At 34.4% G+C, this 24,927-nt stretch overlaps 1 non-coding gene across 1 annotated transcript; it reads right to left on the bottom strand.

Annotated features, from left to right (window-relative positions):
* Positions 1-9,488: 9,488 nt before the first annotated feature.
* LOC148586837 (small nucleolar RNA R71) lies at positions 9,489-9,595 on the bottom strand. The gene has a single exon (XR_015911810.1). It is a non-coding gene; the product is annotated as a small nucleolar RNA R71 (small nucleolar RNA).
* Positions 9,596-24,927: the final 15,332 nt, after the last annotated feature.

Genomic DNA, 24,927 nt, shown 5'->3' on the forward strand with positions numbered 1-24,927 from the left:
AAATTTGTTTGGGTTTAAGCCATTTTCGCAGTGTCTCAAGCTTTCTCTTTGTTTTTGTTTGTTGTAGATTGTAAATACCATACCTCGAGCTCAAGCCGAGTCAAGCCACTCGAGTGCTCGGCTTGGCTCAAAGTTGTCCTTGTAGCGATCCCGAGCTGCATTAACTTCCCAATGAGCCGAGTTCGAGCAAGGGTTTCCCAGCTCAGCTCAAGCTCGAGACCAGCTCGATTATATGCCCTGTAAAACGAGCCAAGCCAGAATTGCCAAAATTTGGCTCGACTCGGCTCGTTTACAACCCTAATAGCAACAGAATGATCGATTACATAAATACTTCTGGCCATTGCTTTGCTCAAGCGAAGTGAAGAAAACTTTTCTGCAACAATCAGAGAGTCAGAAAACTAGAAATTTAGAGGTATTTATAGGTAGGTCAGGGACCCTCAATCTTTATTAGTCAGCTGATTTTTCTCCTCCCATCAAGGAATAAAATCAAAATAAATTAAATACAATCTCAATTTCAATATGAATCATTTATATGGAATAAATATTTTGAACACCATAATTACAAATAATTACAATTACAGTGAAACCGTAATTGTATTTATTTATAATTGTAAGACCCGAGAAAATAATTAAGCTTAATACTAGTAACCTCATAGTAATCTGAATTAATTAGTAGAATAAATAATACATGGAATAATTTAGAATAATAAATATAATAATAATAATGACTTTATCATAATTGAGATATATATGAGATTGATTAATAATAATAATATTTGTGTGATAATAATATAATAACAATATTAGTTAATGATGATATACTTATGTAATATAAGTTTTAAGTGATAAAGAGTTTAACTAATAATGATGTTAGTGTGACAATCAATTAATAAATAAAATAGGTTAATGGTATTAGAAGAATAAAGTTTAATAGTAAGTTATAGTGTGGTAAATGATTAATAGTAATGATATATAAGTTGTGGTTAGAATAAATAAAAGTAGTGTGGGGAATTAAAGAGAACAAAAAAATATAGAATTAATATGAGGTGGGGTAATATAGCAAATTATGAAAGATGAGGCTTTAAAATAAAAGGAAATCTAACTAATGCCACATGTCGGGCTACCATTGGCTATGTGAGATATCCCTTATCCCCTTATCCCATTTCTTTCTCCCTTCTCCCAAAACTCACATGCAGCCCCCTTCCCCATTTCCTTTCTTTTCTTCTTTCTTTCTCCTCTCATCTCACGCACATCCCCCCATTTCCCCTTCTTCCTGTTATATCCTTCTCCCTTTCTTCTCTCCTTTCTCTTCACACACACACAAATGGCCCAGAGGGCGAGATTATGAGATTGAGAGAGGAAGAGATGCAGACCGTGATGAGAGAGAATGAGGTAGAGAGAGAGAGAGCTGCTACCGAGAAGAAGAAGAACGAAAAAGAAAAAGGACGAAAGTGATGAACGAAAGTGGAATTTCCGGCCATAGATTGTTGTTGGGAAAATCTCTAACCTTCCTCTTATGATTTTCTATTCTATCCATTAGATTAGAAGCTTGAAAGCATGTTTATTTGGGGAATTTATAATTAGGTCCAAAAATTGGAAAATTTTAATTAGAAGCCTAATTCCTAAGATTAGCTTGGGGGTTTTGTGTGCAGTGGATTGCTATGCATTATTCAAGTTTTGGGTTATTTAATTTATGGATTGAAACTCTAATTTTACCTATTGGTAAAGTATGAACATAAACCCTAATTGGTATAGTATGAATTAAATTGGGGCTTTTGGTATGTGAACACTAGGAATGTTGTTTGAATGGGTTAATTACACTTAAAGTGTTAATTAACCCCAGGCTTTCATGGGTTTAATAGAAATTGATGAATATTGATTTAGGTTCTAATGTCATATTAGAATCATGGTAATTATTGTAAGTGTTTATGAGTATTATAAATTGGGTAAATGACATGAGAATGGATATATACATGTTAAGTATGATAAGGGAGTAAATGAGTATTTAATGTAATGAGTAGTAAACAGATAAGTAGATGGAATTCATTAAGTGTGTATTTAGTAATCAAGTTAATATAGGGTGTAAGAATATGGTAACCTTGGGTGTCTTAGTGTAAAGCAATTAATTAGAATAAGACCTTAGTTGTGTTGGCTTATTTGGAGGGTCTTTGGTGCTTAGTTAATGTCTAGGAGAGTAAGCGATGTAGTGAGAGATGCTTGTGGGATGCAAGTATCTTAGTGAAATTTGTGTTGTTAGAGCCTATAATAGAGTTTAACTATGTGTTTATCATGTAAATATATAGGTACTCGCAAGTGGGTCAAGGTTGCTAAGAGAACCCAAGCAGATAGAGGTAAGTATTTTACTTATTGGGTGTTATAAAGTTTTGTGCACATTTATTACCTTATCCATGGGGATAAAATTAAAGTAGGACTTGAATAACTTATGAGAAGTTTATTCATAAAGTTTGATTGCCCATATAGTACTCATTTAGGGAATATTATATTTGTAATGCATGGAAGGGACAACTTATTATATGAAGGTTTTATCACCATGATTCATATGTTGTATTCCTTCTGTGAGTTGGAGAATTCCATGAATGGTTGGAATAAATAACGTAATTGCCATATTATAGAACCGAACATCATAAGGAAATATATGTCATAAGGGCCAAGTGGGAGGATGTAAGAAATTCCATTTATAGCCTTATGTCACATTTATTATAATAATAAATAAATACAATTACGGTTTCACCGTAACAGTAATAATTTAATAATTGTAATTTTGGTGTATTATAATTATTGTGACGACCCGCTTGATAAAAGCATGATTAAAAATTTTTCTTTCAAAAACCAATAACTCACAACAAAGCGGATTGTCACAGTGGCATGGCAATACCGCAGTATGACACGAACCCATGCATTAACCTGATTGACAATATCATAAGTCTCACAGAGCTATATGCATCGTCCATGATTAATTAGGGTTCATATCTTTGCAGCAGAATATAAATAACATACACATAACTTAACACATTTGAGCTGACAATACATCTATGTGAATAATGCTTTACATGCAAAAGAATGGCTAAACAAAGTGTCTCATGCGACACGAGTCATATACAAAATACCAACATCTAAGCATATACATAAATGTTCTAACAAAAAGGACTAATAACTAGTCCAACAGAATCAACCCCCGACGCATCTAGGCCTCAAACGTCGTGGCCCAAATACATGGCAACAGGATCCTCATCTACCGTCTCTGTACCTGCATCTACAATATCGTCTGCACCACGGGAATCACCACCACCAATGATGCAGGCGGATTTCATGAGCCCGCTGTCTCCATGAAATAGAGACACTCAGCAGTATAGAACTCACTAGGCTATCTAAAAGAGTCATCATTTGAAAACATACTTACAATTTAATTAGCTTAACAATAAAACATATTGAAAGCCATCGTGCATCATCTATCCATAACGATATACATACACACGGTTCCATCTCCCGTCTCATATGCATACCAATACGTCTAGCATAAAATTATCATATGTAACAATGCAAGCATCATATATCATCATCATCATCATAACATTCATATGCCATGCAAGCTCATGCTTATCATTGTCATTCTTGTTTATGTGTACCATTTATCCTTGTCCTTACTCTACTTGCCTCTACTTGTGCCATCTACAGAGTAAGGCCAATCCTTGTTTTGCTTGTCCCTACTTGTGCCATCTACAAAATAAGGACCGTTCTTACTTTGCTTGCTGCTACTTGTGCCATCTACAAAGTAAGACCAGTTACCTTTCCTTTAACATCATTTGTCTCTGTCCTTACTCTGCTTGCCCCTACTTGTGCCATCTACAGAGTAAGGCCAATCCTTGTTTTGCTTGCCCCTACTTGTGCCATCTACAAAACAAGAACCGTTCTTACTTTGCTTGCCGCTACTTGGGCCATCTACAAAGTAAGACCAGTTACCCTTCCTTTAACATCATTTGACCCTAACTTTACTTTGCTTGCCGCTACTTGTGCCATCTACAAAGTAAGGCCAGTTACCTTTCCTTTATCATCATTTATTCCTAACCTTACTTTGTATGCTGCTACTTGTGCCATCTACAAAGTAAGGCCGGGTTACCATGCCTTTATCATCATTTTTCATGCAATCATATGCTATGCATGCTTATGCTTATGCTATTCATCTTGTGCCATTTCCATCATGAGGCCAACCCTGCGGTAGGAGACTTGTCATCGCTACCGGGGGCCATCATGTTGTTTTGCGTTATATATAAGGCTAGCTCTACGGTAGTGAGACGATACTCAATTACCACCGGAGTTGAACCCCGTTTCCATTATGCATGGGCCAGCTCTACGGTAGTGAGACGATACTCAATCACTGCCAGAGTTGAACCCTGTTTCCGTTTCATTACTCATTCCATGTTCATGCCTATGTCAATAAATCCTTGAACTCATATGCTATCGTAACTCATATCATAAAATCATAGAATCATGTCATAAACTATGCCAACCATCAAAATGCTCATAACAACATAATCATCACATTATCTTATAAACCCATAAAGGCTCATAAAAGCATCACATCAAACATTCATCCAACACATCTCATGGAACATCATTAAATAGTCATATAATTACGAAACACCTTGTATCAATCATTCATCCAAAATATCTTTTATACTTTAAAACATCTATAGATTAATTAGAAATAACTAAGTACAAAATGAATCAATAAGCCCCGTATGCTCCACATGACTTTTAAATAGCTTTACTAGTAAACGTTTAGTCATAGGATCCGCAATCATCAATTCAGTACTGATATGCTCAATGAACACTTCATTTCTTTTGATGTTCTCTCTCACACGAAGGTACTTGATGTCGATATACTTACTTCTACTTCTATTTTTATTATTCTTAGAGAAGAAAATGGCAGCACAATTATCGCAGAAGATCTTGATTGGTCTTGCTATAGAATCGACAATTTTGAAACGACCAACAAAATTTTTCAACCATAGTGCTTGTGTAGTGGCTTTATAGAATGCAATAAATTTTGCCTCCATTGTAGATGTAACAACTATAGTTTGCTTGTTGCTTCTCTGGGATATAGCCCCTCCAGCAAGAAGAAAGATATATCTTGAAGTAGACTTCCTGCTATCTACACATCCAGCAAAATCTGAATCTGAGTATCCAACCACCTCCAAATTAATGGTTAGTGTGTCTGTATGTCAAACTGTAGTACTTGATTCCTTGCAAATACCGTATGACTTTCTTTGCAGCTTTCCAATATTCCAATCCTGGATTGCTTTGATATCGACCTAGCATTCCAACTGCCATTGCATCAGGTCTAGTGCAAACATGTGCATACAATAAGCTGCCGACTGTAGATGCATATGGAATATTTTTCATTTGCTCTTGTTCCAACGCATTTCGGGGACATTGATCATTACTGAATTTATCCCCTTTAATGATAGGTGCTACAGAAGCCGAACAGTTCTTCAGTCTGAATCTCTCTAAAACTTTTTCAATGTAGGCCTTTTGAGACAATTTTAATATTCTTTGTTTTTTTGTCTCTGTGAATCTCTATGTCAATGACATAAGAGGCTTCACCCAAATCCTTCATTTCAAAATTTTGAGAGAGGAACTGTTTGGTTTAGTGTAGCAAACCTAAATCATTACTTTCAATCAAAATATCACCTACATACAGGACTAGGAAAATTACTTTACTCCCACTAACCTTAAGGTATATACATTGATCAACAAAATTCTCAATAAAACCATATGAGGTAATAACCTTGTGAAATTTGATATACCATTGACGGGAGGCTTGTTTTAGCCCATAAATAGATTTATTTAGTTTGCAAGCTTTCTGAGTGTTCTCATCAAAATCTTCAGGTTGTTTCATGTAAACCTCCTCTTCAAGATCACCATTTAGAAATGTTGTTTTCACATCTATTTGATGTAATTCTAGATCAAAATGAGCTACTTATGGCATGATTATCCTAAATGAATCCTCCTTTGATACTGGAGAAAATGTTTCATGATAATCAATGCCTTCTTTTTGTGTAATACCTTTAGCCACAAATCTAGCTTTATAGCGTTCTACATTACCGGAAGCATCCGTCTTAGTTTTATAAACCCATTTGCAGCCTACGGCTACAGCTCCCTTTCGGTAAGTCAACGAGATCCTAGACTTGACTTTTAGCCATGGATTCCATAACTTCCTTCATGGCATTTAACCAGAATGCAGAGTGATCTCCACTCATGGCTTGTGAAAATGATTTTGGATCATCCTTAGGCCCAACGTGAAAATCAGACTCTTAGAGGTATACAACATAATCATTAGGGATTGCTGGTCTACTTATTCTAGAGGTTCTTCTTAATCCTACTTCCTCTGCATTTGGAAGAGGTTGAGTAGGTTCATTCTAAACTTGTTCCTCATGAGTTGGCTGTTTTGAAATTGATTGTGGTTCAAGGTAATTAGTTTGGATTTCCTTGAGCATAATCAAATGTCCTTTAGATGAAGGAGCTTCAATCAACTCTTGTGCTTCCTCTAATTCAATCTTTTGAGGATAAACACTCCCACTATGTTCAGAATCCTCTAGAAATTTTGCATTTATAGACTCAACAATTCTAGTACTATGAGAAGGACAGTAAAACCTAAATCCTTTGGAGTTTACAGCACAGCCAATAAAATGACCAATGGTTGTCCTTGGGTCTAATTTCTTCAAATTTTGATTGTAAATTCTCACTTCAGCACGACAACCCCATATGTGTAAGTGATTTAATCTTGGTTTCCATCCACTCCATAATTCAAAAGGTGTCTTATGGACAGCCTTGAATGGAACCCAGTTTAATATATATACAGCAGTTTTTAAGGCTTCACTCCATAGAAATAAAGGTAGCTGAGAATTACTAAGCATGCTCCTAACCATGTCCATAAGTGTACGATTCCTTCTTTCTGCTACACCATTTTGTTGTGGTGTGCCAGGTATTATGTATTGAGCAACAATTCCTTCATCTTCAAGAAATTGCGCAAATGGACCTATCATTTATCCATTTTTTGTGTACCTTCCATAGTACTCTGCCTCTATCAGATTTTACGATCTTGATTTTCTTTTCCTTTTGTTTCTCTACTTCTACCACCTATAAATAAATCTCTATGTAACCATCTATTGACATTGGTAGGCATGTAGCGACCCAAATAATCAACTAGGCTTATACAGCTTGATTAGAGAGTTAATTTGGACTTTGGGTCACTAGGGACAACTAGAGGGGCATTTTAGAATTTTGGACCTTCTGTACGAACGCTCATGATAAGTGCTAAAATATTCATATTTTCAGCCCTTAACTTGCATGTTTTAATCCTTTGGTTTTGGTTAATTAGGCCATTTTACTTCCTTTTTGTGTTTTTGATGTTTTTACAGGCTTTTGGAAGAAAATAAGCATAAAGGGAAAATTGGGAAAACCTAGAAGATATGGTTAAAGCTTCACCAATCATTGTTAAGTTTAATCAAATAGAGGAAATGATCAATTCGGAATTTCTCACATTAAAGACAAATCGGATTGCATGCAAAATTGGATTCTGAACATGTCTCGGTATTTTAACCATAACTTTCAGCTCAGATATCCAATTAAGGTGATTCAAGCAGCATTGGAAAGCTAACTCAAAATGATACAATTCATTGTGAAATATCATTTCCCCAATTCGGAGCACCACAAGGTTCAAATAGTGCCGCAAGTTAAAACCGCAATTCTGGGCAATCCTACTCCGATTTGAACTTAGGTTTTCTTATCCTAATTGGACTTGGACTTAAAACTCCGAATTTCCTAGGATTACTAGGGCTTCTAGGATTCTCCCAAGCTCTATAAATAGACCCCTAAGCCTCACAATTTAATGGATCCTAAAATCCTTAGAAGAGGCACAACTTGGGGAGAGGATTGGAGGCTACTTCTAGGAGCGGTTTTCGGATCTTTCTTTCCCTTCTCTTTTCTTTTTAGTTTAATTATGTGTAACTAACTCTTAAGGAGGGCTAGATTGAAGCCCTAATTATATTTATTTAATATTTCAATATTGGCGCCTTTGTGATAATCATATTATGTTGCTTAACTTGCTTAATTCCTATTTTCATGAATTCCTCATATGTATGTGACTGGCCATTATATGCATGTGGTATGGACTAGTTAGTTAAATCAATTTGGATGACCAAGTCCTGGGTTTAACATAAGTAACAAAAGAATCCACACCACGATTCTTGGGTTAATCAATATAGGGAACCGGGAGTATACACCCATGCCCTATGCCTCATGTATTTGTCGATTTCCATAGAACATATGCTTTTCTAAAGAACAATTTAGTATATGCCATGCTAAATCCTTTAGGAAAGAAAAGAGTTAGAGAATACACCCATGCCTAACTCGTTGCTTAGGGAAATCAATAGCTTAAGGAGTATACACCCATGCCCTTAGGTTGGCAAACATTAGGTATTCATAATATGATTGGATCATTGGCATATTGTTATATTAATTAAGCATAATTAGTGGTGGATATCAAAGCCTTGCCTTTACCTTTACTTTATCTTTATATCTTTTTATTTTTCTTAATATCAAATCTGTGACAATTTGATATTTTTAATTAATTCTAAATAAAATCACAATCTCCGTGAGTTCGACCTCGTACTTCCTGCACTATACTATTGTTTTGATATTGTACACTTGCGAATTAAAACGTACTAAATATTATCTATTAATTTAAGTAGCATTTGGCACAACAAGTTTTTGGCGCCGTTGCCAGGGATTGTTTGATTTTGATTGGAATTTTTTTTTTTCTGTTGATTTATTTTTGGTTTAAATTTTTCTGTTTTTCTAGTTTCTCCCGCTGTTTCTGTTTTGCCTCTGGAGGTGCAATCGATCGCCCAACCAGGGCGATCGAGCGCACCAGTACGATCAAGCGCACCTCACGGTGCGATCAATCGCACATCCAGAGAGCATCACAGTTACTGCACTAATTACAGATCTAATTTATTTATTTTATTTTTATTTTTATTTTTATTTTTATTTTGTTATTTAATTTTCTTTTTGTTTTAATCATGTTGAGAAACAATACACCTCCGGTGCGAAGACCTATGAAAAGTTCATTCAGTTCTCAGATCCTCAACCAGACATCATGCATTAATTTCCGGCCCATTGTGCAGAGCAGTTACGATTTATCTCTGTTGCTCAATATGATTCCACACTATAAAGGCACACCTACAGAGAACCCATATTGGCATATTCAAGAATTTTGTGATCACTACAGGACTCAAAATGTTCAGGGTTTAACTCTAGAAGAAATCAGGTTAATCCTCTTCCCTTTTTCTTTAAAAGATAATGCTAAGATATGGTACAATTCTTTGGCCGCAGGTTCTATTCATACTTGGGATGAGATGGCCACAAAGTTCTTAAAGCAGTTTTTCCCAGCCCACAAGATAAGGCAATTGAGAAGGGAAATTATGACTTTCCAGCAAAGAGATGGAGACCTTTTCTTCGAGGCATGGGAACACTTTAATGAGCTACTTCTCAGATGCCCTCATCACAATATATCTCAAGACGATCAGGTATTGGCATTCTATGAGGGTTTAGATGATCCTAACAAGAGTCTTGCAGATTTAGCTTGTGATAGCATGTTGATGGAGAAAAGTAGCGAGGAAGCCATGGAGCTCTTCGAGACATTGAGTGAGCACTCCCAACAATTCCCATCTAAAGGGAGACAGGGATTCAAAGGAAAAGGCATACATGAAGAGAGTACCAATGGTGGAATTCTGGCTCGAATGGCTGCCGTGGAGAAAATGCTGGACATGTTCATGAAAGCTATGACTAATCATAGCAGTGCTCCTGTTCAACAAGTTACACAAGTCGAGGTATGTGCCATATGTTCCCATATTGACCACACCACTAAGACTTGTCCCATGTTTTCAATTGCAGATCAGGAGTCATCTCTCATCAAGCTGTCCCAGCATTATCATAAAGAGGAGCCACCTCCCGGCAATTGGCCTCAACAATACCACGAAGAAGAGTGTCAAAGTCAGTTCGTTGCCAATCCTAATGAACAATACTTGGAGGAAGAGTGCACTTATCATCATGAGGAAGCAATTACCACATTAAGGAGTGAAGAAGCGGTTGAAAATCAATGGGAAGAGAGGAAGGAGGAGCAAACTGAGGTTCTAGAAGAACCACATCGGGAAAAGGAAGAGAGCACTGGGACCTCTTCAACATCAGCTCCTATTCTCGAATTATCAAGAGTTCAAGAGAGAAGTCTACTGGGATTATCTGATGAGCAAATTGAGGACATCAAGATAGAAAAGCTTCCTGAGTTTTCTTCTTACTATATTCCAGTTCATGATTCCCCACCAGATGAGCAATTGTTTGAGAAAACTCAGAGTGGTCTTCCCCAATCTAGAAACACTTGGAAGCACCTTGCAACAGAAAAGATTCATTCTCTTTGGTGCAAGCGAAGAAAGGATTGGTGTTTCAAGTTTAAAGTGCCACAGTCTGGCTAAAGACGTTAAACTTAGAGCTCATGGGAGGCACCCCATAACATATCCTTTTGTTTTGTTGTTTGACTTATATTTTGTTTTTGTTTTCCTTTGTGTTTTATTTTACTTTGGTGTTTTAGTGTTTCAAGTCTTTTGTCATGTTTTTACATTCTGTTACCGCGATCGATCGCAACCTGCGTGCGATCGAGCGCAGGTCTCCACTTGTGTTTCATTGCATTCTGTTACTGCGATCGAGCGCACCCTGAGTACGATCGAGCGCAGTAACCAACTTTTGGCAGTTGTACATTCTGTTAGTGCGATCAAACGCATCTTGTGTGCGCTCGAGCGCACATCACCCACGCATAGCCTTGCGCAAGTGCGATCGAGCGCACTTGGGCAGCATTCCATAGTTATCTTTTTATTTTGTTTTGTTTAGAGTGTTTTTAGTTAATTTTTAGTTTTGTTTCTTTTTACTTGTTTGTGTGCTTTCTTATTTTGCAGGGACAAGTGTGTCTCACTTCAAGTTTGGGGGTGTGCTATGAGCCATGCTTTCCAAAGAGGATGTCGACCATCTCCCAAGTACACTCATTCCTTTATTTAGACACATTGGGGACAATGTGTCATTTAAGTTTGGGGGTATGGGCACACATGTTCATACACACTTTGTCCCAATTTCAAGTTATTTGTTTGTGTTTGTTTATGTTCAAAAAAAAAATCAAAAAGAAAAAAAATATATGCATGTTTATGTTTGTCTTAAAATTTTGGTTGATCTTAAAAATTGTGATTTGATTTCATTGGTGAGCTTAAAATTTTGAACACATGGTCTAATAATTGAGTCTTTCAGTTTGGTTACTTGCTTAGGACAGTTGAGAATTCACATGTTTGATCTGATCTTACACAAGCACATTAGTACATAATTTGTGAGGTATGACATGAAGTCTGATATGTGTGTTTCTATATCTTAAGTGAAACTCGATGATTTATTAGATGGATACCTTGGCATATATATATGTGAAAAATAAATAAAAAATAAAAAATAAAATAAAAAAGCGAAAAAGAAAAAAATGATCATTGATAAGCTTTTCACTAAGTAACTGGACTTCTTGCCTCAAAGCACTGAGTGTTTATGTCAAAAGGTGAAGAATTTTGATTTGGTTAATGTCATGGTTAGTTTGATTTCGTAGCCTTTTTGACTCGAGTTAGTAAGTCCTAGGGGTGTCTCTACACCTAATGCCCTAAAACCATCTGGTTTGGGAGTCATTGACTTAACACTCGTTACATGGGTCAATTAGAAAGCTTAAGGGAATCAAACATTGCACAACCTGACAAAGAAAAAAAAAAAAAAAAAGGAAAAGAAGAAGAAAGAGAAAAATATGTCATTGTTGTTCATTCTAATAGGGATTTCAGTGAACTTTGAGATATTGAGACATGGTACATTAGAAACAATTGGAAGCTTCATATTTATGTGCTAGTTCACTTTACCCTATTTTCAAACTTGTGATGTCTTAGCATGTCTGATGAGAATCAACAAGCACCATTAAATGATCCATTGCATATTCCAGTTGGGCCTATTAATAGAGCAAGATGCAAGAAGATCAAAGAAGCACTTAATGGGCTGATTCAAGAGATTTGGGCTGATTCGAAAACAGGGCGTTCCAAGCTTGGCCCAAAGGGAGATGAAAGCATAATAAATTTGATCCAAGCTATTGATGGAGCTGATTGCGCATAATTTTCTTTGCAATGGCATGGATTAATGGTTGATTATGGCTGATTGACATTCCAATTATATACCAATTAATTGGATGGTTGACTTGCCAAATTACATGCCAATTAATTGGTTGATTGACTTACCTATTTCAAGACCTTCCTTAGGCGTGATTTAATTGCCAATCTCAGTCTACTTTTGGCATGGAGGAGTTGCTAATTTCAGACCAAATCAACTTTAAATTTAGGCTTTTATTAGTTTGTCCTTTTTTACTTTATTCACTTTCCAATGTTGGAACCAATTTAATTTCCTTTCCATAGCAAGCAAGTAGTCATATTTTCAGCCATGCTTTATAAATAGCATGCACTCATTGTAATGGACATCATGAATGAAAATTAGAAAAAATGTGAGGCTTGCGTCTTCTTTTGGTTCTTCAAAGAACTTGTGAACTTATCAAGGATTCTTCCTTGTGGCGTTCAAACTAATATACCTTCGGTTCGCATTTCATTTATAAACGTTGGGTCAATGGTTGTTTCTTTATACCTTCGGTTCGTGATTCAATTATAATCATTGGGTCGATGGTTGTTACTTTATACCTTTGGTTCGCGTTTCGTTTATAAACGTTGGGTCGATGGTTGTTTCTTTATACCTTCGGTTCGTGATTCAATTATAATCATTGGGTCGGGGTTGTTTCTTTATACCTTTGGTTCGCGTTTCATTTGTCAACGTTGGGTCGAGGTTTTCTATCAAAATCTGAATTTTAGCTTTCTTGGGTCCGTATTCCAATATTGTTGTTGGGTCTCAAAAGCGCGTCGATTGAGGTTCGCATCAATGTCTTTTGTAAGTAATTAAATTTTAAAATTCCAATTCATTGTGAAGATGAAGTTTATCTTTTTAAGCTTGCTAATGAATGAGAATCATAGTTTTGAAGTGATGCTTTAATTTTTAGAATAACATGAACTATTGAATGATATTTGTGGGTAACATTTCTGGAAAACCCTCACGAGACTTCACTCGTCCACTAGAGAATTCCTAGGGGTTTAAAAGGCTTGTTGCATACGCTAAATGCAATCGTGCATCCCACGAAAGATGGATTTATCTTTCTATTTTCAGTTTTCCATTTAGTTTTTAGTTTTGTATTGCTAAGGGACTAGCAATATGTAAGTTTGGGGGTGAGATAATTGCTAAAATATTCATATTTTCAGCCCTTAACTTACATGTTTTAATCCTTTTGTTTTGGTTAATTAGGCCATTTTACTTCATTTTTGTGTTTTTGATGTTTTTACAGGCTTTTGGAAGAAAAGAAGCGTTTTTTGACAAATTCCAAGCTTAAAGGGAAAATTGGGAAAACCTAGAAGATATGGTTAAGCTTCACCAATCATGGTTAAGTTTAATCAAACAGAGGAAATGATCAATTCGGAATTTCTCACATTAAAGACAAATCGGATTGGATGCAAAATAGGATTCTGAACATATCTCGGTATTTTAACCATAACTTTCAGCTCCGATATCCGATTAAGGTGATTCAACTGGCATTGAAAATATAACTCAAAATGATACAATTCATTGTGAAATAGCATTTCCCCAATTCGGAGCGCCGCAAGGTCACAATCGCGCCGCAAGTTAAAACCGCAATTCTGGGCAATCCTACTCCGATTTGGACTTAGGTTTTCTTATCCTAATTGGACGTGGACTTAAAACTCCGAATTTCCTAGGATTACTAGGGTTTCTAGGACTCTCCTAAGCTCTATAAATAGACCCCTAAGCCTCACAATTTAATGGATCCTAAAATCCTTAGAAGAGGCACAACTTGGGGAGAGGATTGGAGGCTACTTTTAGGAGCGGTTTTTGGTTCTTTCTTTCCCTTCTCTTTTCTTTTTAGTTTAATTATGTGTAACTAACTCTTAAGGAGGGCTAGATTGAAGCCCTAATTATGTTTATTTAATATTTCAATATTGGCGCCTTTGTGATAATCATATTGTGTTGCTTAACTTGATTAATTCCTATTTTCATGAATTCCTCATATGTATGTGACTGGCCATTATATGCATGTGGTATGGACTAGTTAGTTAAATCAATTTGGATGACCGAGTCCTGGGTTTAACATAAGTAACAAAAGAATCCACACCGCAATTCTTAGGTTAATCAACATGGGGAACAGGGAGTATACACCCATGCCCTAGGCCTCATATGTTTGTCGATTTCCATAGAACATATGCTTTTCTAAAGAACAACTTAGTATCTACCATGCTAAATCCTTTAGGAAAGAAAAGAGTTAGAGTATACACCCATGCCTAACTCGTTGCTTAAGGAAATCAATAGCTTAAGGAGTATACACCCATGTCCTTAGGTTGGCAAACATTCGGTATTCATAATATGATTGGATCATTGGCATATTGTTATATTAATTAAGCATAATTAGTGGTGGATATCAAAGCCCTGCCTTTACCTTTACTTTATCTTTATATCTTTTTATTTTTCTTAATATCAAATCTGTGACAATTTAATATTTTTAATTAATTCTAAATAAAATCATAATCTCCTTGGGTTCGACCTCGTACTTGCTGCACTATACTATTGTTTTGATATTGTGCACTTGCGAGTTAAAACGTACTAAATATTATCTATTAATTTAGGTAGTATTTGGCTCAATAGCTCACATGGGGAACAACACGAGCGCTCACCTGGCTACAGTACACGATCCCTTGTTGAATTTTTGTTGACCATTGGTTTTTGCCCTTGTGTACCACCTACAACCTAAAAACCCTTGGATAAATAGTACGCGAGCACTTGATACTGTAGTACACGAGTGCTTGATATTGTAGTACACGAGCACTCATTGCTTTTCAGAAATCCTCTTGCAAAGCTCACAGCTTTTCTACCCTATAAATACCCCCCTCCCACGCCCTTTACAACTCATTCTACCATTTGAACTCTAGAGAAACTCAGCTTGTTTGATTTTTGAGAGTTTGTGAGGTTTGTGAGTGTTCTTGGAGAATAAGGAGGTCTTCTTGGAGAGCTTGCTTTGTTGAGGAAACCACTATAATTCCTTGGTGATTTTATTAAGGTGTTATGCTAGCTCCTTGTTTTACAGTAGCTTAGTCGTTAGAATCTAGAAGTTTAAGCTTTAATCTTGTTATAAGCTTTTCCTTCCCATTAGACATAATCATGTTGCTTGGAGGCGTTGTTTTGGTTAAGATGTGTTAGAAACCCTTTTTTGTAGCCTTAGGAATAGTCAAGAAGGCTTGGGAGCAGGTTGGACCAAATGAGGTTCTACCTAAACCTCACTGGTCGAACGCTCGCCCCTAGGGCCTGAGCCCTCGCTCGGAAATGTTTCAGAGAACGTCATCTCAGCTTGCGTTCTGCCGCCCCTGTTTTCGAGTCTTAGGTTCATTTTAGTTGGACTTAAGACTAATAGTAGGTTTTCCACAGATTTGAAGAACCCGGATCACTTGGAGGAGTACTCGGATGATTTGTTTGACCTTGGTGAGTTCTAACTCACATAATGCTCACCATTTCTTTTCCCACATTGCATGACTATTTTGTGTACCAAACATGCATATTTACAACTCTCATGAAATACATTTTGATGTACTACACAAGACGTACATCATTAGTAGCGTGGACCACTCGATTCCGGGCTCGGTCAGGTTGTTAGTGTTATGGACAGTAGCATATAATGGTCGGAGCACCATCATTGTATTACTAATTCCTTGGGACAGCACCAACCCTGCTGGGAATGGGTAATATTTCGGGTAGACCATATTGTTGAACTATCACTGATTCTCATGATTATATATATATATATATATATATATATATATATATATATATATATAAACGGAGTTCATCACTAAATGGTATGGGTATTGTGTGCATTATTACTCACTAAGTCTTTGGACTTACCCCATTTATTTTTCCCCTTCCATTATGTATAAATGCGAGGTCTAGCTAATGAAGAAGAGGATGCCTTCAGACAGAATAATGGTGGTTGTCTAGAACCTAATTTAGGTCATTTTTTAAGACATGGACCCGGTATGATTGAAGTCCATGTGGGATACTTAAGGGACCACCCAAGCAAAGATGGTTAAGATCACCATTATGCCTAGCACTACTTAAGATTAGGCGATGATTTATCATCTTATTTTCAGACAATTATTCTATGGGTTATAACCTATTTTGATGATGGGTCTGTTGACTAGTACATTTGGAGATCTATTTATGTTATGATAGTGTTTATCTTTACTCTCGTGATTATACTTGTGGTATTTAGTTATTGCTTTCTATTTCTATAGTTTAAAGTCTTCCATTGTATTCTTTCATTTAAGAGAGGTTAAGATCCCTGAGTCTTGTCCCGTAAGGGGTAAGGTTAGGAGACGAACCATGAAGTCAATTACTTAATTTCAACAGGGCGTTACAAGGCATAGGTCAGAAGAACTTCTCTTTAAATATCTAGTATTCAGACTCTCCGATTGTTGTAGAAAAGTTTTCTTTACTTTGCTTAAGCAAAACAATGGTTGAAAGTATTTATATAATCAATCATTTCGCTGCTATAATTATATTGTTTATTTGCAATTGATTATTATATTGATTACATGTGGTATCAAGGTTTAGGCTTCTGGGTTAGCCCACTTAATAACCTAATTAAAAAAAAAAAAAAAGGATCGGGCTTATCGGGTCAAGCTACCTTATCGGGTCAGGTTTTGGTTTCTATATTGGGTTGGCCAAATCGGATCAACCCACGGAATATAAAAAAATAAAAAAAATTGGGCTCATGTGGGTTTAGAACCTGGGTTTTCGTTTCGATTTTCCAGGTATAAAGGGTCTAAGGCCACTTTCTAAGACCATTAGGCCATGCCTTTTAGTAAGTTCTCATATCACAATTTTATTTCTCTTGAGATTGAAATTGTTCAGTATGAAAATTATTGTTCCTTTAATGCATGAACTTAGGAATATATTTATTCTTTTAATTTATATTGTTTAAATATAAATTGCTTGATGCCTAGACCTGAGAATAATTAATTAAGCCACATATGTTGATGAATGTTTATGGTACTATAAATTGCAATGTATAGGGAAGTCCTGTAATGAAAGTCTTGGGATTAGGAGTGTCCAATGTGCGCCCCCTCGTTTTCCTGGAAACTTATCCGGTTGTACTTCGGAAAATACTATTTACCCACTTCCATGTTGGTTTGGTTTTTTATTATTGGAAACTTTATTTTGGCATCTATACAGTTATTAGATGTTAATAAAGTCATAATTATTATAATAATTTTGTGAGAGCCACAGCATCCCGATTTTATAATGATAATTGCACCAAGATTATATATATGAACTTCACAAAGAAAATTAACATCATGTTGTAATTAATTCATAAATTTAATTACTAATCCCCACAGAGAGGTTCTTATTTTTATGACTTAATTAGAATAAGATAGTAAATTTAACATTAAAAATAAAGTTTTTCTTAGGCCCACAGGTACAAAAAATTTTATTTATTAATGTTTAAATTTATTAGTCATATTAATAAAGAATAAATTTCATGCGTGATGCAATCTTTGCCTGCAGGTAGGTTGAAATTTACTATTAAATTAGCATTGGTTAATTTAAAACAAAGTTAATTTCATTGCATTAAAGGTTTTTTATTTTCCTTGATCATCGCAGCTATTCCTACCGCTATTATTGAAAGTACTGTTCCAATGCTGAATGGAAATAACTTTTATGATTGGAAAGAAAATTTGCTTTTTTATTTGGAGGTATGGAACTTGACTTGGTGCTCCATGTGGACGAACCACCCGCCCTCACGGACATAAGTATGCTACAAGAGATTGCTAAGCATGAACGGTGGGAGCGATCTAATCCCTTAAGTCTCATGTTCATGAAATCTCATGTCGTTAAGGGAATTAGGGGTTCTCTCCCAATATGTCATAAGGCAAAAGAATTCATTCAAGCTGTTGAGGAACAATTTGTGAGTTCCAATAAGGCCTTAGCCAGCACCCTAATGAAAAAGTTAAGGCCTTACCTAGGGGTTGATATATCTGAGTCATTTTTGGTTCATTTCATTTTGAACTCTCCCTTCTGAATATACTCCTTTTAAAATTTCTTATAACACACATAAGGATAAATGGTCAATGAATGAACTTCTAATCATGTGTGTTCAAGAAAAAGAGAAGTTAAAGCATGAGAGCCACAAGAAAGAAAACAAGTTGTCAATCAAGCTAAATGGCGAAAAGGATACTTGTTTCTTCTGCAAGAAAATGGGGCATATGAAGAAAGATTGCTAGAAGTATCAAAGATGGCTTGAAAAGAAAGGTAATATCATATCTCTAGTATGTCATGAATCTTTTTTTGTTGAGGCTCCTTGTAATACACGGTGGATTGATTCTGGTTCTACAATCTATATTGTTAATACAATGTAGGATTTTCTCAACACAAGGAAACCAGCAAACAATGAACAACGGGTTTACTCATGAAATAAATTGTTTTCACATGTAGAGGCAATTGGAACTTTTAGATTAATTTTAAAATTTGAATCAAAACATTATCCAGATCCAAAACATATCAATATTTTAAAATTAATCTAAAGTCCCAACTGCCTCCACTTGTGAAAACAATTCATTTCCTAAGTAGACCCATTGTTCATTGCTTGTTGGTTTCTTTGCGTTGAGAAAACTCTGCATTGTATTAACAATATGGATTGTAGAACCAGAATCAATCAACCATGTATTACAAGGAGCCTTAACAAAAAAAGATTCATCATAGACAAGAGATATGATATTACCTATCTTTTCGAGCCATCTTTGATACTTTTGACAATCTTTCTTCATATGCTCATTTTTCTTGCAGGAGAAACTAGTATCATTTTTGCTATTTTGCTTGATTGACAACTTGTTTTCTTTCTTGAAGTGTGGGGCATTCTTGGCTCTCTTGATCTTTCCTTTATCATGAGTAGCCATGTGAACACTTTATGGCTTCTCATGCTTTAACATATCCTCTTCTTGAACAGACATGGCCAGAAGTTCATTCACTGATCATTTATCCTTATGTGTATTATAAGAAATTTTAAAATGAGTATATTCAGAAGGGAGAGAGTTCAAAATGAAATGAACCAAAAATGACTCAGATATATCAACCTCTAGGGACTTAAGTTGAGAAGACAAGTCCCTCATTTCCATAATGTGCTCTGGCACACTTCTGGAATTGTCGAAGGTTTTGTTTGAAAGCTTTTTCATTAGGGTACTTGCTAAGGCCTTAACGAAACTCACAAATTGTTCTTCAACGGCCTGAATGAATTCTTTTGCCTTATGACATTTTGGGATAGAACCCCTAATACCCCTTAATGACATGAGATTTCATGAACATGAGACTTAAGCGATTAGATCGCTCCCACCGTTCTTGCTTAGCAATCTCTTGTGGCATACTTATGTCCGTGAGGGCGGGTGGTTTGTCCACACGAAGCACCAAGTCAAGTTCTATACACCCCAAAAAAAAAAAAAAAAAAATTTTCTTTCCATTCAGAAAAGTTATTTCCGTTCAGCATTAGAATAGTACTTGCAATAACAGTGGTAAGAATAGCTGCGATGATCAAGGAAAATAAAAAATCATTTAATGCTATGAAATTAACCTTATTTTAAATTAAACAATGCTAATTTAATAATAAATTTCAACTTACCTGTGAGAAAATATTGTAACACGCATGAAATTTACTCTTTATTGATAGGACTAACAAATATAGACATGAATAAATAAAATTTTCACCTAAGAAAACTTTATTTTTAATGTTAAATTTATTATCTTATTCTAATTAAGTCATAAAAATAAAAAGCTCCCTATGGGGATTAGTAATTAAATTTATGAATTAATTATAACATGATGTTAATTTTCTATATGAAGTTCCCGTATATAATCATTATAAAATCGGGATGTTGTGGCTCTCCCAAAATTTTTATGATAATCACAACTTCATTAACTTCTAATAATTATATATATGCCAAAATAAAGTTTCCAAGAATAAAAATCAAACCAACAATGAAATGGGTAACAATATTTTTCAAAATACAACCAGATAAGTTCCCAAAAACATGTAAGTGGGTAAATAGTATTTTCCAAAGTATAACCGAATAAGTACCCAGAAAAGTGAGGGGGGGTCACATTGGACATTCTTAAATCCCAAAACTTTCCTTGCCAGACCTGTCCTAGATATTGCAATTTTGGATAGTACCATAGACATTCACCCAATATATGTGGCTTAGTTAATTATTCTCAAGTCTAGGCATCAAGCAATTTAGATTTAAACAATATAAATTAAAAGAATAATTATATTCCTAAGTTCATCCATTAAAGAAACAATAATTTTAATACTGAACAATTTAAATCACAAGAGAATTGTAATATGAGAACATATTAAATTGCATGGCCTAATGGTCTTAAAAAGTGGCCTTAGGCCCTTTATACTTGGAAAACCCAGGTTCTAAACCCACATGAGCCCAAATTTTTTATTCTTATTTTTTAAAATCTTGATGGGTACTTGAAACGAGTTGGGCTTCTTGGTCAGCCCAGTTAATAACCCAATTTTTTTTTTAAAAAAAAAAAAAACTTGATCGGGCTTGGGTTAAAATAAACCCATACACAGTGGCGCAAAACATTAGGCTCGGTTCCTATATGGGTTTCAAAACCCTACCCGGAAACCTTAAGTCCCAACCCAAAAAAAACTTAACCCCTGTGCCGCTGCCCCTTCCCCTTCACCATGTGCCGCCGCCGCCCCTTAGCCTTCCTCATGCGCCAGCCATGCAGGGCCACCGACCACAGTGATCGGCAAGAAGGCGGCATTCCGTCCAGCCCATAGGTAGCCCGTCTAGGGCTGCCGCTACTGTCCCTCACAAGCGGCTATGATGGGCCACCGTACAGCGAGCACCAGACGACGCCGACCGGTAGGGTGCCGTAGTTCCGTCCAACCCACAACTCCAGGATCCTTTCGTCGTCACCCACATGACCAAAATCGATGTTCTATCCAGTGCACAAACAGCCCGTATAGGGATGCCGTTTGCCAATCAGAACAGGCGGCCTTGACCGCTCACTGCCAAGGCCCGCAGCTGCTTCCTTTATGCAGGGAAACACCGCTTGTTGGCAACCAGGGCAGTGGGTCATGATTGATGGGCGTGGCCGCGTGGGTTTCATTTCTGGGTCAACGGCTTGTTTCCTGTACTCATTGGCTTCCATTTTATTTCAATAATAACAAAAACAAAAATATCAACAAGAGACATAATAAAATGCTAGACTGAGCAAATATAGCCCTAAGATGGCTTTGATAACATATGTAATCAATCTAATAATCAAATGCTAAGTAACAATATAATCATAGTATAGTCATTGTATTTTTTATTATAGGTCAAAAGAATTGTGTAAAAAAATCTATCATGCCTATTTCAATAAAAAAATTAAAATTACAAAAAAAATTACAAAAGGTAATTCAACAATATATTGTTGAACATAGTGACACAATTACACATAAGTTTGCATGAATATATAAATCACATAAAAATATACTATCATAAGAACCATATATAATTTTAGTTTTAATCCATGTAAATTAAAACATATTAAAAAATTCTCATATGTGTAATTTAAAACCAGCTGAAATGAGTTAAAACATAAGTCCCTTAAATCATAAGACCCATAAAACATATTAAAATATTTATTCTCATATGAGTAGTTTTATTTCTTTCATCAAAGAAAGAGATAAAAAATCGTAGAAGGAATATTGGAACAAAAAAAAAATAATGAACAATGAAGTCAATTAAATTTACAAAAGAACAATAAGAAATTTGAATGAAAAATAATATATAAATTAAAACAGAAAATAAGGAAAGAGTAACTATAAATTCTATAACAATATATTGAGAATGGTAGCAAAACTGAGAGTAACCCTAAACCCAATATGTTTTTGTGTAATACCTATTATATTTCAATATAAATAAAAAAACTCATAAAATTCTGGACATTTAAAAAATAGTACAAAGCAAAAGAACAAATCTTTTTTTTTTTTTTTTTATGGATACAAAAATAACAAAATCTTCCCCTCAATATTTAATGCAATCAAATAAACCATTTCAATCTTCCCTTAATCTAAAAAATAAATTAAAACAACCTAAATTCATCTCCATATGTGTAGTTTAAAATGAAAAGAATAAAGAAAAAGAAAAAAAAAAAAAAAAAAAAAAAAAGGGCAAGAAAACAAGAATTTTGAATATCAAAGTATTAATATAAAATTAGCATAAAATTTTAATATTTTTGGTGTAGTGCCTATTATATTTTAATACAAATAAAACTCATAATTCTGAACATTCAAAAAAGCAAATTAAAAAAAAAAAAAGAAATCACAAAACAAAACGGAAACATATTCATCTCTACCTAATCTCTAATTTAAAACGGTGTTTGGTACAAAAAAAATTCTCAAGAAACAAACCTAAAGATCATCAATTCATAATTGCTAAAAATTTATACATAAAAGCACAAAAATATATTCATCTCGAATATCTCATACCTTAAATCATAGTTCGAAGTCACATATATTTTTATGAAACTGATCAAATAAACTTTTTGCAACCGTCAACTTCTATAGGAAAGTGTTTTGAAACGTTGTTGCTGTAAAAGGAGAAGGTGAATTTAGAGTGAGAGAGACCTACATGATTTAGGGTGAGAGAAATAAATATGAGTTAATAAAACGAAAGGTCAAAAGGAATTAATTAAGGAAAAAATTGTGTTTTAATAAAGGGAGAGATATTAATGCATTAAGGCACTTAAATTAATAAAAAAAAATCGTGATTAAGGGGGTGAGAGATAAACGTGAGTTAATAAAAAGAAAGGTCAAAATGAATTAATTAAGGAAAAATCGTACACTTAATTCATTAAAAAAAATAGAAAAAGGAAAAACCCCTTTCAATATTTGCACAGTTCAATTATTAAAAATTATGGGTAAAAAAAATTAAAATTAAAAAGAAAGGTTAAAATGAATTAATTAAGAAAAAATCGTACACTTAATTCATTAAAAAAATAGAAAAAAGGAAAAACCCTTTCAATATTTGCACGGTTCAATTATTAAAAATTATGAGTAAAAAAAATTAAAATTTAAAGAAAATATTGTTGGTGTGAAAAAAAAAAGGTTATAATTTCATTTATATTATTTGTTTCCTTATTTGATTCGGACATTAATGGTACTTAATTTATTGAATGATTTACATATAGAAAACTCTTGAAATATAATTAACACAATTAATTAAACTAATTAATAACCGGAGGTAAAAAGTGAATTTAGAGTGAGAGAGACCGACATGATTTAGGCTGAGAGATAAATGTGAGTTAATAAAACGAAAGGTTAAAATGAATTAATTAAGGAAAAAATTGTGTTTTAATAAAGAGAGAGAGATATTAATGCATTAAGAAATTTAATTTAATAAAAAAAATCGTGATTAAGGTGAGAAAGATAAACGTGAGTTAATAAAAAGAAAGGTCAAAAGGAATTAATTAAGGAAAAATCGTACACTTAATTCATTAAAAAAAATAGAAAAAGGAAAAACTATGGGTAAAAAAATTATGGGTAAAAAAATTTAAAATTAAAAAGAAAGGTTAAAAGAAATTAATTAAGAAAAATCGTACACTTAATTTATTTAAAAAAATAGAAAAAAGGAAAAACCCTTTCAATATTTGCACGGTTCAATTATTAAAAATTATGAGTAAAAAATTTTAAAATTTAAAGAAAATATTGTTGGTGCCAAAAAAAACAAAAGGTTATAATTTCATTTATATTATTTGTTTCCTTATTTGATTCGGACATTAATAATACTTCATTTATTGAATGATTTATATATAGAAAACTTTTGAAATATAATTAACACAATTAATTACACTAATTAATGACCAAAGAGTGCTAATTAATTCTAAGCACTCTTAAATATTAAAAAAAATGGGCACATGTCACAATTCTAAGCAATTTATACGTCAAAACTCAGCTTTTATATATATATATGATTACAATTGCGGTGAAACCATAATTGTATTTATTTATAATTATAATACACCATAACTACAATTATTAAATAATTACGGTTATGGTAAAACAGTAATTGTATTTATTTATAATTATAATAAATGTGACATAGAGCCACAAATGGAATTTCTTACATGGCATTCTCCGGAAGTAACACATCATTGTGGTTAATTGGTATGTTATATTCAAACAAAATAGAGTCTGTGGACCACCCTCTCCTTCATTGTGAGGTTGCTTGTGTCATCTAGAATGTATTCTTTAATCGATTTGGGTTGTCTTGGGTTATGCCTAAACAGATAGTCAATTTGTTTGATTGTTAAGTCCTACTGGCAACTCCCGGAGTTCGTCTGTATGGAAAATGATATCTTTGTGCCTTTTGTAGTGTCTTTGAAGGGAAATGAATGATAGATGTTTTGAGGACCACAAGAGGACTTTGGAAGAGATTAAATTTTTTTTCTTCAACACTTTATATCTCTAGACAACCGATTATATTTTCTCTTTAGTGCTTAGTGATCATGATTTTCTTGTTCTTTTTGCCCATAACTCCTAAGTGGCTTCTCTTGGGAAGTTCCTAAGTACATGGGGTGGCTTATGATTTTAATGATATTTCAATTATTTATAAAAAATATAAAATATAAAAGCAGATA

Source organism: Corylus avellana, chromosome 3, assembly GCF_965113065.1.
Source record: "Corylus avellana chromosome 3, dhCorAvel1.hap1.2, whole genome shotgun sequence".
Lineage (NCBI taxonomy): Eukaryota > Viridiplantae > Streptophyta > Magnoliopsida > Fagales > Betulaceae > Corylus > Corylus avellana.